We start from the raw sequence: 18,422 nt of genomic DNA, 5'->3' as shown, positions 1-18,422 counted from the left end.
ATTACTAAAAATTTCTAAAGGTGCCTATTTTGTAATTTATAAGATACTTTCCTTTTTAACCTGCACCCTAATATATAAGCTTTCAATTAGCAATAAAATAAGCCCTAATTTAAAGAGAGAGAAATAATTACTTTATCTTCTTTACGCTTAATGGTTTAACAAAGAAGCCTCACTAATTCCCAAAAAAATGAATTTATTTTAGTTTGTGGTCCTGTACTTTACCTGTAGTCAGATTAAGCCACTGAACTGTATCTGCAGTCAGTCCTGCTATTCCTTGCTTCTTTAAAATCCTATTTAATTTTCCTTGCCGATGCTACATGTTCTTTGTTAAGCATAAGTATGATAATGTTATCCTTCTGCCAATACTTAACAGCTTAAGTATCACTGAACAGGAGCATCCAAGCATGTACACTTCCTGAAATTCATCAGTACAGAATGTGCAGATCAAGCACAGCTCAATGCATGCAAATCACTGAACACTCCTCGGCAAACTTTGATTAAAACATAACATTAGTGGATGAAAACTCAATTGAATACCCTCTTAGCAGCATTTCCTCTCATTTTCCTGTTTCTTATTCATGTCAAGACACAGTATGATCCACTGAAATGGCGAACACACAATGTGCTGCAAATTGTTCCTACTAAGACAGATCAGAATATAAATTGATTTATACTATGGCAAAGGCATGGCATTAATAACGTTGGTACAGCCAATGCACACAAACTATACATACTGTATGCATCACAGGACTAGATCTGGACAAACAAATTAAGTGTACCTATGGCCAGATAATTACAAGTAATAAAGGGGATTAGCAGTGGTGATTAACTTACTTCATATAAAGGATCTCAAGTGCAGCCCCTTACATCCCCCCACATCAACAAAGGGTCACATATAATATTTGATAAATATAATGTAACAAAAAGCTGTAATGTCTTGTACACACGATCGGAATTTCCGATGAAAAAAGTCAGACGGAATTTTTTCATCAGATATTCCGACCGTGTGTATGCCCCATCGGATTTTTTCCATCGGAAATTCCGACGGACTTAGAAAGAGAACATGTTCTGTTTTTTTCCGAACTCCGACAGAGAAAAAAACATGCATTCTCAGAATCAAGTCGACGCATGCTCGGAAGCATTGAACTTCATTTTTCTCAGCTCGTTGAACCGAATTCCGTCAGAAAAATCCGTCGGAGTTTATCCCGATGGAAATTCCGATTGTGTGTACGAGGCATTAGAGAGAACAGACATTGAAAAAAATAAGAAAAAAAAAAAGCAAAAGGGGCTTTACAGCAAAGCAAAAGATAAAACACAGTGAAAATAATAAACCAGACCATTTAGCTACTGGAATCCAGTATAAAGATTTTTTTTTCTTTGCTGGCTTGAGTAGGCACCTAGGTACAGTACCTCGTAGCACCTAAGTAGAGAAAACACATGAGTACTGAGGGCTGCGCAGTACAGTAAGTGCCACAGAGCTGCTTGTGTTCCCCAGTCCACAGATTAGGAACCAGGGGCCCGAAGCATCACTGAAAATTAGTGAGTATAAGGATTTACAAAAGGGCAATAACAAACATTTCTGAGCCATAGGAGCAATTTGAAATGAAAATTTTCTGTCATGTTATAAAATCTGTGTAACCAGTCACTGATTCTTACTTCCAGGTAAAATTTAACACACCCTTGTATAAATACAGAGGGGCCCCAAAAAATATATAAACTTCAACATGAAAAATATAGATACTTTGTGCTTCTAGAGTTCTTCTTTAACACAGATTCATAGACAGATCTGTCACGTTGCTGCTGTTCTTTGCCTGCCCCATCTCTGAATGATATTAGGAGGTCAGCAGGAAGACGAGCAATAAGCCACCTGAGTAACAATTAATAAAGGGAAAGTTACAGGGTCTGCTAAATTGTATTTGTTAAAATTAAATAATGTGAATTGGGTTTGCTTCTAGAGGGTTTAAATCTCTGGTTTTGTTTCATACATTAGTGTCATTGGGATTAGAAGGTATATGGCAAGAAAAGAATTACATATACAGTGTCTTGCAAAAGTATTCACCCCCCTTGGCATTTTTTTCGTGTTTTGTTGCCTTACAACCTGGAATTAACTCGGATTGTTTGAGGATTTGCATCATTTAATTTACAGAACATGCCCACAACTTTGAAGATGTGTTTTTTTTTTAATTGTGACGCAAACAACAAATAGGACCAAATAACAGAAAAAGTCGATGTGCATAACTATACACCCCCCTAAAGTCAATACTTTGTAGAGCCACCTTTTGCGGCAATCACAGCTCCATGTCGCTTTGGATAAGTCTCTATGAGCTTGCCACATCTTACCACTGGGATTTTTGCCCATTCCTCCTTGCAAAACTGCTCCAGCTCCTTCTAGTTGAATAGTTTGCGCTTGTGAACAGCAATTTTTAAGTCTGGCCACAGATTTTCTATTGGATTGAGGTCTGGGCTTTGACTAGGCCATTCCAACACATTTACATGTTTCCCCTAAGGCCTTGTACACACCATCGAACATGTCCGATGAAAACGGTCCGCGGACCGTTTTCATCGGACATGTCCGCTCGGAGATTTCGGTCTGATGGCTATCAAACCGAAATCCCCACGGACAGACAGTGCGGTGACGTGGCGGTGACGTTGACGCCGCCACGTCACCAAACCAGGAAGTAAAATACTTCCACGCATGCGTCGAATCCATTCGACGCATGCGGGAGATATCTGTCCGCTGGTTAGGTGTACTAACCAGCGGACATGTCGGACGGACGGGTTTCCAGCCGACAAGTTTTAAAGCATGCTTTAAAACTTGTCTGCTGGAAAAACCTGTCTGCTAGGCTGTACACACGGTCGGATCAGTCCGCTGAAACTGGTCCGCGGATTTGGATAATTTTTTATAACCTAACCCTGACTTGTACTTCTCAACAACATTGTCCCTTATTTGTTTCAAAAAGGTGTGTATATGTAATGACAGATCATGTGACACTTAGATTGCACACAGGTGGATATCATTTCACTAATTATGTGACTTCTGAAGGTAATTGGCTGCACCAGAGCTTTTTATGGACTTCATAACAAAGGGGGTGAATACATACGCACATTCCAATTATCAGTTTTTTATTTCGGAAAAATCGTTTTATGTATATATTTTTCTAATTTTACTTCACCAACTTAGACTATTGTGTTCTGAACCATCACATATAATTCAGATTAAAAAAACATTGAACTAAAGGCTGTAATGTAACAAAATAGGTAAAAAGCCAAGGGGGTGAATACTTTTGCACGGCACTGTAGCAATAAAGGTCTGCACGCCATTACTACCTGCACTATTTTGCAACCAACAATAAGAAATTTGTACAATGTGTAAACCCCTACATGGTTAATTAATCTACTGGTACAGTTATTGTAAATATATAAAGTAAGCATACCACATGTAGAGAATGCTTTTGCAAAATAAGTTGTATTCAGGATATATAGAAGCACTGGAGTACAATCAACCACAATACAACTTTTTTGGAGGGTGAAAAAACTCCTTAGGTTAGAAGGAAATTGTCCTAGATGAGGGGAAAATAAATATAAAATGCAGAGTAACTTGTCAGAACTAAGGGCCAGATTCTCGTAGAACTCCGGCGGTGTAACGTATCGTGTTTACGTTACACCGCCGCAAGTTTTCAGCGTAAGTGCCTGATTCACAAAACACTTACCTGTAAACTTGCGGCGGTGTATCGTAAAGACGTCCGGCGCAAGCCCGCCTAATTCAAATGGGGCGTGTACCATTTAAATTAGGCGTGCTCCCGCGCCGAACGTTCTGCGCATGCTCCGTTCGCAATTTTCCCGACGTGCTTTGCGCGAAATTACGGCGCTTTTAATGAAAAAATTAAAATGAAAAAAACAATATACATAATAAAATATAAAAAAAGGTGATCACAATTCATAAGTATTAAAAGCAATATGGGGAGCAAAATGCATGGCCCGATGCGTTTCGATCCAATAGGACGTCTACAGGGGCATTAACCTGCTTACCCATATTGCCACATATTTATACTAAAACATAAAAAGCCATACTCAATGGCCAGCCAATCAAACAGGATGTGGTAAGTGGAACCGTGTGGGTGGACAGAATTCAGTCACGTGATATGACCATGGTCCAATTTCCTGATAACGGACCAATCACTACAACAAGCAAAAGTCCTTCCTGGTTCAAAGTGAATCAAACCAGGAAGTAAAAACAGCAGCACATGGCAAACAACCTGCCAAAAAGCCCGCCAAAATTAGGTCATTCTCTCATGTGACTGTCATGTGACCGTCGTGTGACTGTCATGTCACTGTCTCTCATGTGACTGTCCCTGCCCAATCACCATTAGTTTAATTAGACATGTCAGCAACAAACTGTGTGTCAAATGTCAAATCTGAGAGAGAAAGACAAGGAGGGCTCCCGATTGAATCCAAATCTGATACGCACTCCAGTGCCTGGCATTGTATACTATTTTGCCACAAACATGGCTAATAGTGCACGCATGACGCAGTCATGGGACACAAATGACGTCATTAACGTGACGATCATGTGACCCAAAGGAACCAGGAAGAACATCTGACCGGATGAAATCGGACAGGTGCCCAAAGTCTAGCATTACGCACCGCATCATCACGGCGATCGAACAACAGACAATGGTGTGCGGGCATCACGATCACGTGACATGGATGACGTTGTCAGCGCGGCAATCATGTGACGAAAAAGTCACGCCCATCATGTCAGAAAGACATGGAAGAAAACAGCGCAGACGCAGTCATCTCTACAACTATCACGTGATAGGAATGACGCCCAACACTATCTAAATAGAGCAAATGGGCATCATCTCACTACCTGCTATGCACTCAAATGGCCATTCTCACCCACTGTCTCAAAATGGAACAGTAAGTGAAACGAAAGCCACAGAGGCCAAAGCAGATTCAATACATACAACAAACATTATAATAAAAACTGAGAAACTAGTCAGACATCTAAAATACAATGACCTACATCAAAGCCCTATGTATAGTAAACCTGAAAGGCTGCACAGTGCCATCCAGAGGTGTGTGAATAGAATACACCTGAATGAACCAACAATGATGAAAAAAGGGACATGTACATATATGAATGTGGCCAGAACATATCCTACATTTCCCTATCTATACATAAATCTAAAATTGGAGCAGGGTTGAAGCAATGATAAATAAAACAATGAAACAAACCTCAAAAGTAAATGGATAACTATTTAGGCTGAATTAATGAAAGAGTTAACGTCCCACTCAATGTTCATACCAAACGGCATGTAGGTACGTAACTCAAAAATCCAATAGGTTTCTAAACGGGAGACACCGCGCACCCGAGATTCCCCTCTCCAGTGTGGGACGAACTGGTCTATCACCAAAAACGATGTCCCTGTAGGGTCGCGATTGTGACATTGCAAATAATGACGAGGGACACTGTCATTGATTTGACCTTTTTTGATCTTAGCAATATGTTCGTTAACACGGGTGGAGAAAGTCCTAATTTCAGGAGATATACAATATATTGACTAGCGCATGTTGTAAAGCGATTCATTTGGTAAGTGCGTAAAGTGACAGATGATTGAAAAGTATCACTTTTGCGTTTGCCGTTGATGTTTATTAAACATTCGCTGCACTTACGGCAAGGGAAGTAACCCTTGCAAGCCTGAAGAAATTAAACCTTCTTGGGTGGATCCATCACATTGGGGGCTATTTGACCCTGAATTGATCGTAACCCCCCCCCCCCAAGGTTTCTTGAGGATCTCCTTCACCTGTCTGGATTGTACAGAGTAGTGAAAAAAGACCACCTGAACTTGGTGTCCATTGTCTTTTTAGGCTGAACCTGTAGTAGTGAATCTCGATCAATCCGTAAGATTCAATCGATTTCACTATCAAGGTCGGCAGGCAAATACCCTTTCTCGAGGAATCTCCCCTTCAGTATACTAGACTGCACAATGTAGTCCTCCGCCCTAGTGCAGTTTCTCTGTAAATGGAGAAACTGGCTGCGTGGCACAAATTTGAGCCATTGGGCGTGATGGCAACTATCGACCGGAGTGTAACAATTCCGGTCGGTTGGTTTGAAAAAAGTGGTGAACTCCAAGTGGTGCTCAACCACTTTAATTTCAAGATCCAAAAAATGAACAGAAGAAAGACTGGCCTCATGGCTCAGGCATATACCGCTATCATTGGAATTAAGTAAAGACATAAACTCATCCAATGATTCCTAGTTGCCATTCCATAGGAGGAGGATGTCGTCTATATAGCGGGCCCAAAGGACCAATTCGGGTCTCTATATAGGCATAGACGACATCCTCCTCCCATTTGGCCATGAATAAATTCGCCAAACTAGGGGCGAATTTAGCCCCAATGGCAAATCCTCTAGTTTGCACATAAAACTGGTTCTGAAACCATAAATAATTATGTTGTGCAGCAAACCTGAGGAGGTCCATGATGAAATTCTGTTGTATAAAGGAAAGGGTGGTACGCTGGGACAAGTAGTATTCTACTGCCTCAAAGCCCAAATCATGTGGGATGCATGTATACAAGGCGGCAAAATCTGCCGTCGCTAGAATCATGCCCTCCTCGTATACATTTGATTCCAACAGTCTAATAGTGTCACCAGTGTCCTTCAAATAAGAAGGCACTTGTCTCACTAATGGTTGTAGATGAAAATCCACATACTTCCCGATTCGTGCTGTGACCAAGTCGATCACACTGACTATGGGCCGGCCAGGGGGATGGACTGGGTCTTAGTGCACTTTCGGAAGGTAGTTGATGGCTGGGATACAGGAAAGTAAAGGAACAAGATAGCTCTTCTCTTTCTTGTCAAGTATACCCAAAGCAAAGCCCCCATCTACCAATACAGTTAAGGCCCTCTTGTATTGTATAGTCGGGTCCGTCTGGATCCGACTGTATGTACTAGAGTCTCCAAGTATCTTATCCATCTCCTTAATATTATCATCTTTGTCCAACACGACAAAGGCACCACCCTTGTCGGCTGGACGTATGATGAGGTTTTTTCGGTCACAAAATTGCTTCAAACCTGCTCCAATATTCAGGTCAGTATACATTTTCTTAGCTGGTAATTTGTCCAAATCTTGTAGTACAAGGCTACGGAACACATTAATGGATGGTGCCATAGTCCCAGGGGGATTAAATAGTGAATAATTGGACAGTCCTGTGTGCACATGTTCATCATTCAACATAGGGGTATTTACTTTTGAGGTTTGTTTCATTGTTTTATTTATCATTGCTTCAACCCTGCTCCAATTTTAGATTTATGTATAGATACGGAAATGTAGGAGGTGTTCTGGCCACATTCATATATGTACATGTCCCTTATTTCATCATTGTTGGTTCATTCAGGTATATTCTATTCACACACCTCTGGATGGCACTGTGCAGCCTTTCAGGTTTACTATACATAGGGCTTTGATGTAGGTCATTGTATTTTAGATGTCTGACCCAGTTTTTATTATGTTTGTTGTATGTATTGAATCTGCTTTGGCCTCTGTGGCTTTCGTTTCACTTACTGTTCTATTTTGAGACAGTGGGTGAGAATGGCCATTTGAGTGCATAGCAGGTAGTGAGATGACGCCCATTTGCTCTATTTAGATAGTGTTGGGCGTCATTCCTATCACGTGATAGTTGTAGAGATGACTGCGTTTGCGCTGTTTTCTTCCATGTCTTTCTGACATGATGGGCGTGACTTTTTCATCACATGATTGCCGCGCTGACAACGTAATCCATGTCACGCAATTGCGACGCCCGCACACCATTGGCTGTTGTTCGATCGCCGTGATGATGCGGTGCGCGATGCTAGGCTTTGGGCACATGTCCGATTTCATCCAGTCAGATATTCTTCCTGGTTCCTTTGGGTCACATGATCGTCACGTTAATGGCGTAATTTGTGTCCCGTGACTGGGGCATGCGTGCACTATTGGCCATGTTTGTGGCAATATAGTATACAATGCCAGGCACTGGAGTGCGTATCAGATTGGGATTCAATCAGTAGCCCTCCTTGTCTTTCTCTCTCAGATTTGACATTTGACACACAGTTTGTTGCTGACATGTCTACCTGAACTAATGGTGATGATGACAGTAACATGACAGTCACATGAGAGAATGACCTCATATTGGCGGGCTTTTTGGCAGGTTGTTTGCCATGTGCTGCTGTTTTTACTTCCTGGTTTGATTCACTTTGAACCAGGAAGGACTTTTGCTTGTTGTAGTGATTGGTCCGTTAACAGGAAATTGGACCATGGTCATATCACGTGACTGAATTCTGTCCAACCACATGGTCCCACTTACCACATCCTGTTTGATTGGCTGATCATTGAGTATGGCCTTTTATGTTTTAGTATAAATATATGGCAATATGGGGGAGCAGGTTAATGCCCCTGAAGACGTCCTATTGGATCGAAACGCATCGGCCCATGCATTTTGCTCCCCATATTGCTTTTAATACTTATGAATTGTGATCACCTTTATTAATATTTTATTATGTATATTGTTTTTTTCATTAAAACCTCTTTATGACCTACACCATTGGAGCCCCCATTTTTTTCTTCTCTTTTCATGAATTTGTGGAAGATAAGTTTTTTTTTAACCCATGCCAGGGTTCTCACTTACCTGAACCAGATCATGTTTGGTTGCTTGGAGGATCTTTTATGATTGCCATACCCACGGTTTACTATGATCTTCAGTATTGGAGTAGTCGTTAGCCGATGAACATCTGGTCTTCCTGCCCTTTTCTGGGTTGACGTGATCTGACTGCCTAGGAGGCAGACTCCATTTCTTTCTGGACTTCCGGTGACATCTCTATGGGACAATCAAAGCTCAATCGATCGTACGACATTTGGGTCCAACGATTGCGGTAAGCGCATACGTATTCCACCTCATATTTGAAGATTTCTGTTGGGAAGTTCCTCACCATCTCATGACATCTTCATCATTTTATTTTTTTATGGACACTATATCACATTTTTGTTTATATTGTTCACTTTATTGATTTGACTTTCACATTTTGTTGTGGTGCAATTTTTGCCATTACATCCTTTGTGTCACAATTTATGGTCAAACCCCATTAGGTGTATACAGCCATTGCCTTTTGGCTCACACATAGCGCTACATTACAATCCACATCTTAGATTCCACGCCCTGGGGAATCTTACGCTCTAGCTTCCTGTTTGTTTTGTCATATAGCTTTTGTGTGTAATTATTGCTAACATCAATCACATATATTTAGTCTCTGTGCATGTTCCATACACTCACACAATATAATATCTTTGCAAATCCATCACCAGTTGCTTAGTTATACAACATAATCATTCAACTCACATGAGCCTCATGTGATTGTAGGCAGAACAACAGGTATGTTAAGCAAATACTTATATCATCAAAACCACAACAACTAGCCATTTATGGCTGCAGACTTTTTTTTAATTGTTGTTTATATGAATATCATTTAATTGAAATCACAAATAACTCAATATTTTATAAGCATGTAAAAAAAACAATTATAAACCAATTCTGCCAGTCACTAGGACTCAAGCTGAAAATATATCATTAACATTATATCTGAACTGTCCTCCTTTAAAAGGTGACACTGACCACATAAGAAGGTGGCCCATGCCAAAGGACACCTATGGTACCGCACTGAGCTAACATTCTAATGGGTCATTTGATGGACATGAGCCAATGGACGACTCAGATGACCAGTATGGGATGCAGGGCACAAGTGATAAGAAAAGACAAGGAAAAAAAAAACATGGATGGTCACTCTGTGAGGGTGGGGGTTCATAAAACAGTATTCCCCCTCCCTACCTCCTATTCATTATTTGTTTTTTAATATACATTTGTCACATAAAAATGATAAAATTATAAAAAATTATGTTAGTCGTAAATACTGAAGTGCATGTGATTATATATATATATATATATATATATATATATATATATATATATATTATTTATATATATATATATATATATATATATACACGGTATATATATGTGTGTGTGTGTATATATATATATATATATATATATATATATATATATATATATACAGGGGCAGATCTACATACAATTAGATGGGCGCAGCGTATGTGAGATACGCTACGCCGCTGTAACTTACTTTTGGCAGCTTTGAATCCACAAAGAATTTGCGCCGTAAGTTACGGCGGCGTAGTGTATCTCTCGCGGCGTAACAGCGCCTAATTCAAATCGACTAGTAGGGGGGCGTGCTTCATTTAAATGAAGCGCGTCCCGCGCCGAACGAACTGCGCATGTGCCGCCTCTAAATTTCCCGCCGTGCATTGCGCGAAATGACGTCGCAAGGACGTCATTGTTTAGACTTGGACGTAAATTACGTCTATCCCGCGATTCACAGACCACTTACGCAAATGAAAAAAAAAATGCAAATTAAACGCGGGAAACGACGGCCATACTTAACATAGCAGGTTTAACTATACGCCATGAAACAGCAGCTTTAACTATACGCCGGAAAAAGCCGACTAGAGACGACGTAAAAAAATGCGACTGCCGCTCGTACGTTCGTGGATCGTTGGAAATAGCTAATTTGCATACTCGATGCGGAAAGCGATGTGAACGCCACCCAGCGGACGCCGAAAAATTGCATCCTAGATCCGAAGGCGTACGAAGCCCTACGCCTGTCGGATCTAACCCAGATGCCGTCGTATCTTGTTTTGAGGATTCAAAACAAAGATACGATGCGGGAAATTTGAAAGTACACGTACTCTCTCTGTGGATCTGCCCCACAGTATATATATATATACTGTATATGACTTAGGTCATAGAAGTATGACTTAAAGTGATTGAAAACCTCTGATATGAAATCTGAACATAGCATATCCCTCTATAGTTGTGCTTGTCTCAATCCAGAGCACTGGGTGTCATTTCTGTCAGCTGCTTTATTCCTCTGTTATCTGCCTAAATCACTTCCGGACCTTTTTTCCTGACACTGAAAAAATAAAAAGGTGACAGGGGTGGGGGCTCCAGCACACAGCCAGTGATTGACAGCCTCTGCTATACTTGTGTGTGCTGTGTTAAGGAGGGTGCATCCCTTCCCTTCAATCATCTCTCACTGAGCTCTGCAGAATGTAAATTCAGCTCCCTGTCCCATGCTTTCTAAAAAGCTAAAAAAATGCTTTATAAATTATTTTGAATTGCTGTAGAGAAGAGAAGCAACAGATAAACAGGTACAACTTATGAAGGAGGATTTGTTTTATCTATGTGTATCACTTAAGGCCAGTCACTTCACTAGGTATATGTAAGGGTTTACAACCACTTTAACTCTTTTAGTTGCCTAGTATTTGGCAACTATCAGATTGCAATAAGAGATCATTACCATTAGTCTTCATGCAATGTTCTAGCTCAGGGGTCTCCAAACTGCGGCCCAAGGGCCAGATGTGGCCCTGTGTGGGCCTTTATCCGGCCCTTGGGGCAATATTCCTCCAAATGATATGAGGATCCTCCAATGGGGCACAATGTCTTCCACTGATACCAATGATGGGCTACTATTCCTCCTACTCCTCCTCCTAGACGAATGATGGGGCATGTCTCCTCATACTGACCACTAACCCTGAGGCCATATTTGTTCTCACTGATGCGGGGCTTGGGACGTTTTCTACCCACACTGGCCACAATCCGGCCCTCCTAATGTCTGAAGGACAGTAGACTGGCCCTTTGTTTAAAAAGTTTGGAGACCCCTGTTCTAGCTTATTATAAGGCCTTATTAACATTTACCTCTTGCACTTGCATCATTTAAACACAAGGGAAGTTTTTCTGGGAGATGAAGTTTTGTTTTTTTTTGCATTTTGTCAACTCATTTACATAGCATTCTAGAATTTCTAATCACATCTGTTGTTTCTAAACACAGCTAAATTGACCACATGTAAATTAAGGTAAATTCAAAATGTTAATGGTTCAATAAAAATCATTAAATGCATTCATAGGCATGTATAAATGTCCTATCAATGCATTTAATTGTAGCTATGTCATTGCTAGTGTAAATGAGGCCTTAGTAATGCACAGCACTTCTGTTGTGGATTGACAGAAAACCTTATATTGCTGGGATCCTAAGAGACCCAAAGGTTGCCACTTTTTCTTCAAGTCAAACCCAAACACTTTAGCAGCGCACAGCAATTTTTTTTTTTTTAAGCATACGCTATAGGATTGAAACAGAACTTGGACACATTTAGGCACTCCTAAAAGACACGTGATTACAAAACCCAGACTGTCCGGGTGAAACAGGTGGCAACCCTAAATGGCCGTCTCCTCTTCTGGGAGGGTCTAATAACTGTCTGCTGGACCAGCATCTGCACACCTTCCCTCCCCACATCTCCTTTTATGTATCTGCCGGCAGAAGAACAAAGGGGAATACAACAGAGTATCAATGAGTGACATCATCTAAGAAAGCAGTGCCCAGCAGCAGTCTCAGGGCTTTTAGATGTCTACACAAGTAGCTTTTACAGATAAATGAAATGCATAAAATATGTTAAATTCACATATATTCTTACAGGAAGATTATTGAAATAAATGGTCTGACAACGGGGTCACTTTTAGCTCTGCCTTAAGCAATCCAACTCCTACAACTTGACCAATAAAAATGCTGCTGTGGCTTTGTGCAAAACTTACATATACAACAGTTAGCTACATTTTTACTTATGCATACATTGTTAATATTTCAGCTAGGAAAGAAAAAAAAGTACTTTTTCATTATCAAGCCGACATGCTGTTGGCATTTCTTAGTTGCCATGGAGATACCAATTCGTAATAATGACTTTTTTATCAACTACCCATTATGAGTTCTTTTTAGTGTCTACAGAGTACATTTTCTACTAATTTAGCATGAGAGTGAATAGCACTTTTATTTTAGCGCAGAAATCATAGATGATGAATTGTCTTCTTAAATGTGTGTTTCTCAAATGACAGTACCATATTTCACACTGTTCTCATCTGACCTTCATTAGCTGAAACATAGCTTTGTAATATTATTTGTGTGTGTTATTAGAGTGTAAATCAATATATATGGAATATCAGACATACGGACCGGGGTAGAATTATCTTGCACCATTTTTTCTCAATTAATGTATTAAAATGAACAATTGAAGCACTTCAGAAGGATGAAGCAACGTGTTTTATTTTTTATTTTATTAACAGTAATGAACTTGGATGGGTTTACAAGGCGTAAGGTATGTAATACTCACTCCTACATTTAAATGAATGGCTAACCTAATATAATACAGCACTATGGAAACTAGCGAGCTGGGAGTTGAGAGATTAATATGCTTAGCATGGTAATTTAAAATAATAACATAACTAAATTCAGAGAGGTGAGATGGAGTGTCTGATGGTTTCAAACAGTGAGATAGAGTATACTACTAACACTAATAAGACAAGCAAGAAACCACATGTACTGATTGCTAACTGCTCTAACAAACCTACCGAAATGCATGGTCACCAAGCTAATTTAGGACAAGGACACTTACATGTAATTCCTCCGTCTATATTAAATCGTTTTTTGACTGTACATACATAATTCACAGATAAAATCTGCCCTTCAGTGTCATTAGCCCCCTATTAAATATTCACTCTCAGAAATTGGATACTGTATTTCAGACGCAATGGATTAAATGGCCAATGATCAGGTCATTGGTCAGTATGCAATATTGTATACAAATAAATAAAGAATATTCATTTAAATGCATACTAATACTATAAAGAAGACATATGAACATACATATTAAAACCATACTATTTCTAAATGGCGTTGTTTCTTTTTTCTTTTTTGTAATGTGCAGGGTCATACCTAGTAATAAAAAACATAAAACAATAGTAGTAAACCCACTGGTAAATATTAAAAAAAGGTATACTGTAACTTTGTTTAGGTGGTGATACTACCACAGATTTCACAATCATATCCCTCAGAGTGAATTTACCTGCCTTTCACTTGAAAAGTCCCACCCATTGTCCAGATCTGTCATGCTTCCCATTTTGTGCAAATAAGGTAGCAGATGGGAGGGGCAGTGCTGCGATCATACGGAAGGGGCAGTGTAATATCGCCGGAGGGCTCTGTGATGGGGGAAAATGTAATGGGGGGTCTATAATAGGGGCTCTATTATGGGGGACTTTGTGATGGGGGGTATCTGTAATAGGGGACTTTGTGATGGGGTATCTGTAATCGGGGGCTCTGTGATGGGGGGCTCTGTGATGGGGGATCTATGATTGAGGGGATCTGTGATGGGCGCTTTGTGATGGGGGATCTGTGATTGGGGGTATCTGTAATGAGGGGCTCTATGATGGGGATCTGTAATGGGGGATCTGTGATGGGGGTATCTGCAATGGGGGGGATCTGTGATGGGTGCTTTGTGATGGGGGAATCTGTGATGGTGGTATCTGTAATGGGGGTATCTGTGATGGGGGATCTGTGATGGGGGTATCTGTATTGAAGGCTCTGTGGTGGGGGGTCTGTGATGGGAGGCTTTGTGATGGGGGTATCTGTAGAGGGGGGCACTGTGATGGGGTATCTGTAATGGGAGGCTCTGTAATGGGGGGGATCTCTGATGGGGGTATCTTTAATGGTGGGCTCTGTGATAGGGAGCTCTATGATTGGGGGATCTATGGTAGGGGATGTGTAATTGGGGGATCTGTGATAGAGAGGAGTCCCACCCATTGTCCGGATCTGTCATGCTTCCCATTTTGTGCAAATAAGGTAGCAGATGGGAGGGGCAGTGCTGCGATCATACGGAAGGGGCAGTGTAATATCGCCGGAGGGCTCTGTGATGGGGGAAAATGTAATGGGGGGTCTATAATAGGGGCTCTATTATGGGGGACTTTGTGATGGGGGGTATCTGTAATAGGGGACTTTGTGATGGGGTATCTGTAATCGGGGGCTCTGTGATGGGGGGCTCTGTGATGGGGGATCTATGATTGAGGGGATCTGTGATGGGCGCTTTGTGATGGGGGATCTGTGATTGGGGGTATCTGTAATGAGGGGCTCTATGATGGGGATCTGTAATGGGGGATCTGTGATGGGGGTATCTGCAATGGGGGGGATCTGTGATGGGTGCTTTGTGATGGGGGAATCTGTGATGGTGGTATCTGTAATGGGGGTATCTGTGATGGGGGATCTGTGATGGGGGTATCTGTATTGAAGGCTCTGTGGTGGGGGGTCTGTGATGGGAGGCTTTGTGATGGGGGTATCTGTAGAGGGGGGCACTGTGATGGGGTATCTGTAATGGGAGGCTCTGTAATGGGGGGGATCTCTGATGGGGGTATCTTTAATGGTGGGCTCTGTGATAGGGAGCTCTATGATTGGGGGATCTATGGTAGGGGATGTGTAATTGGGGGATCTGTGATAGAGAGGAGTCCCACCCATTGTCCGGATCTGTCATGCTTCCCATTTTGTGCAAATAAGGTAGCAGATGGGAGGGGCAGTGCTGCGATCATACGGAAGGGGCAGTGTAATATCGCCGGAGGGCTCTGTGATGGGGGAAATGTAACGGGGGGTCTATAATAGGGGCTCTATTATGGGGGACTTTGTGATGGGGGGTATCTGTAATAGGGGACTTTGTGATGGGGTATCTGTAATCGGGGGCTCTGTGATGGGGGGCTCTGTGATGGGGGATCTATGATTGAGGGGATCTGTGATGGGCGCTTTGTGATGGGGGATCTGTGATTGGGGGTATCTGTAATGAGGGGCTCTATGATGGGGATCTGTAATGGGGGATCTGTGATGGGGGTATCTGTAATGGGGGGGATCTGTGATGGGTGCTTTGTGATGGGGGAATCTGTGATGGTGGTATCTGTAATGGGGGTATCTGTGATGGGGGATCTGTGATGGGGGTATCTGTATTGAAGGCTCTGTGGTGGGGGGTCTGTGATGGGAGGCTTTGTGATGGGGGTATCTGTAGAGGGGGGCACTGTGATGGGGTATCTGTAATGGGAGGCTCTGTAATGGGGGGGGTCTCTGATGGGGGTATCTTTAATGGTGGGCTCTGTGATAGGGAGCTCTATGATTGGGGGATCTATGGTAGGGGATGTGTAATTGGGGGATCTGTGATAGAGAGGAGTCTGTGATGGGGGACTCTGTGATAGAGAGGAGTCTGTGAATGGGGGATCTGTGATGGGGAGTCTGTGATTGGGGGGGGGGGGGTCTGTGATGGGAGGCTCTATAATGGGCAAAACTGTGATGGAGAGGAGTCTGTGATGGGGGGATCTGTTATGGAGAGTAGTCTGTGATGGGGAGGAGGTGGTCTGTCATGAGGGGATTCTGTGAAATACGAAAACGTTTATGTTGATTAACATTGTTCTTTATTTAAAATATTGTATTGTTTTTTCCTGTTGTTTTTTTTGTTTTTTTTGCACTACAAATAAGATATGTGCAGTGTGCATTCCTTCGTATTTTTTTAAAACTATAGTCCAGTCCCCAACAGTCTCAGGGACCGTGAACTAGCCCCCTGTTTAAAAAGTTTGGGGACCCCTGCACTAGATGAATGGGATTTCCATAAATATATACAGAAAGCTTAAGAGAGGCTTCCTAAGAAACAGTGTGGAATCTAAAACTCAGCCAACAAACCTGCACTATGATGTGTGCCACTGACCTCATGTACACTTCCTCTTTGAGCACACCTATAAGATAAAAGAAGAGAAGCTGTCTGAGTACATTAGATGTATTCACAAAATCTTACACCAAATGTTGTTAAAGAAGGTCCTGGATCCCAAGACAGTAGACAAAGTCTGAGTACAATAGGTTTTAAAAGGGGCTTAGTCATTAGACTCAATTTCATGTCAATTGAAGACTGGTAGTGAGAATCTGAAGTACCCTGAGTTGAAGAATATGAGAAGAGGAAGCCATGTTTGAAGTAATGTGTAGGGTGGAGCCTAATTGATCCAGGAGAGAGAGCAAGCCAGCTCCTACAGATCGTCTGGACTAATCAGCCACAGAACATGTGTAATTATTATGTGTTTGGGTTTAAAGGGATGGGTGGCAACCCAAATGGTATCAGTGGGATATAATGAACCCCGAAGTGATGGTGTCAGTGGTATATAATAAACCTTGAATCGATGGTATCAGTTGGATATAATGAATCCCGAATGGATGGTGTCAGTAGGATATAATGAATCCCGAATGGATGGTGTCAGTGGGATATAATGAACCTGCAAAATGTGTGGGAATTATACTGCGCAGGTCTCAATCATGCATGTTGTAATTAATAAAGTACCGAAACAATACCAATTATATATAAAAAAAGTGATGCTGCTGCTGCAAAATATGTCAGATATAAACATAGGAATCAAATAAAATAGAAATTAGCTGCGCTGCATAAAAAATATTAATCCGTGAAACAATATTAATACTGAAATAAACTCGCGCACACAGAGTCACCTGTGCAAATACAAGTAAGTGACATAAATAAATACTAAATCAATGTAATGAGGCAATAGTCCATATGAATCCAAAATCCCATGTGATTCATTACAGATTAATCGGAGAAAAAGGGGTGCCAAACAAGTCCAAGAGAAAACGTATCTGATGACAGGACAGATGAGAACCTCCACCTCTTATCTCCTATCTCCTTACCGACTCCAGTTGATCCCTGTGAAAGAGATCGCATACGTGTGGCTCAGCAGCCCTGCTTTAAAATGCCTGGATTATCCTAGAGCCTCTCGTGAATGTGTCTTGCCTTATAGATATTCAGATAGATCTCCCCACATTAGATGACCCAAAAGGAAGAAAAAGGCCAACATAGAGTAGTTCCGTGATAAAATTTAATGTTAAAAACAAAAGTTGCACTCACATGTTTGTTTGTAAAGGTTTGTTTTTTATTTTCTAAATTGGTTCCTTTAACCACTTGCCCACCGGGGTCTATTTTGGCACTTCTCTCCTTCATGTAAAAATCACAATTTTTTTGCTAGAAAATTAATCAGAAACCCCAAACATTATATATATTTTTTTAGCAAACACCCTAGGGAATTAAATGGCGGTCATTGCAACTTTTTTTTTGCACGCTATTTGCGCAATCATTTTTCAAACGCCTTTTTTTGGGAAAAAAAAAACGATTTCATGAATTTAAAAATAACAAAACAGTAAAGATGATGTTACGCCGAGTAAAAAGATACCTAACATGTCACGCTTTAAAATTGCGCACACTCATGGAATGGCGCCAAACTTCGGTACTTAAAAATCTCCATAGGCGACGCTTTTTTACAGGTTACTATTTTCGAGTTACAGAGGAGTTCTAGTGCTAGAATTGTTGCACATGCTCTAACGCACGCGACGATACCTCACATGTGGTGTTTGAACGGCGTTTACATATGTGGGCGGGACTTACATGCGCGTTCGCTTCCAAACGCGAGCT

This window comes from Rana temporaria, chromosome 4 (genome assembly GCF_905171775.1).
Source record: "Rana temporaria chromosome 4, aRanTem1.1, whole genome shotgun sequence".
In the NCBI taxonomy this organism is placed as follows: domain Eukaryota; kingdom Metazoa; phylum Chordata; class Amphibia; order Anura; family Ranidae; genus Rana; species Rana temporaria.
The sequence above is the reverse complement of the archived record's forward strand: the minus strand, read 5'-3'. Positions refer to the sequence as shown.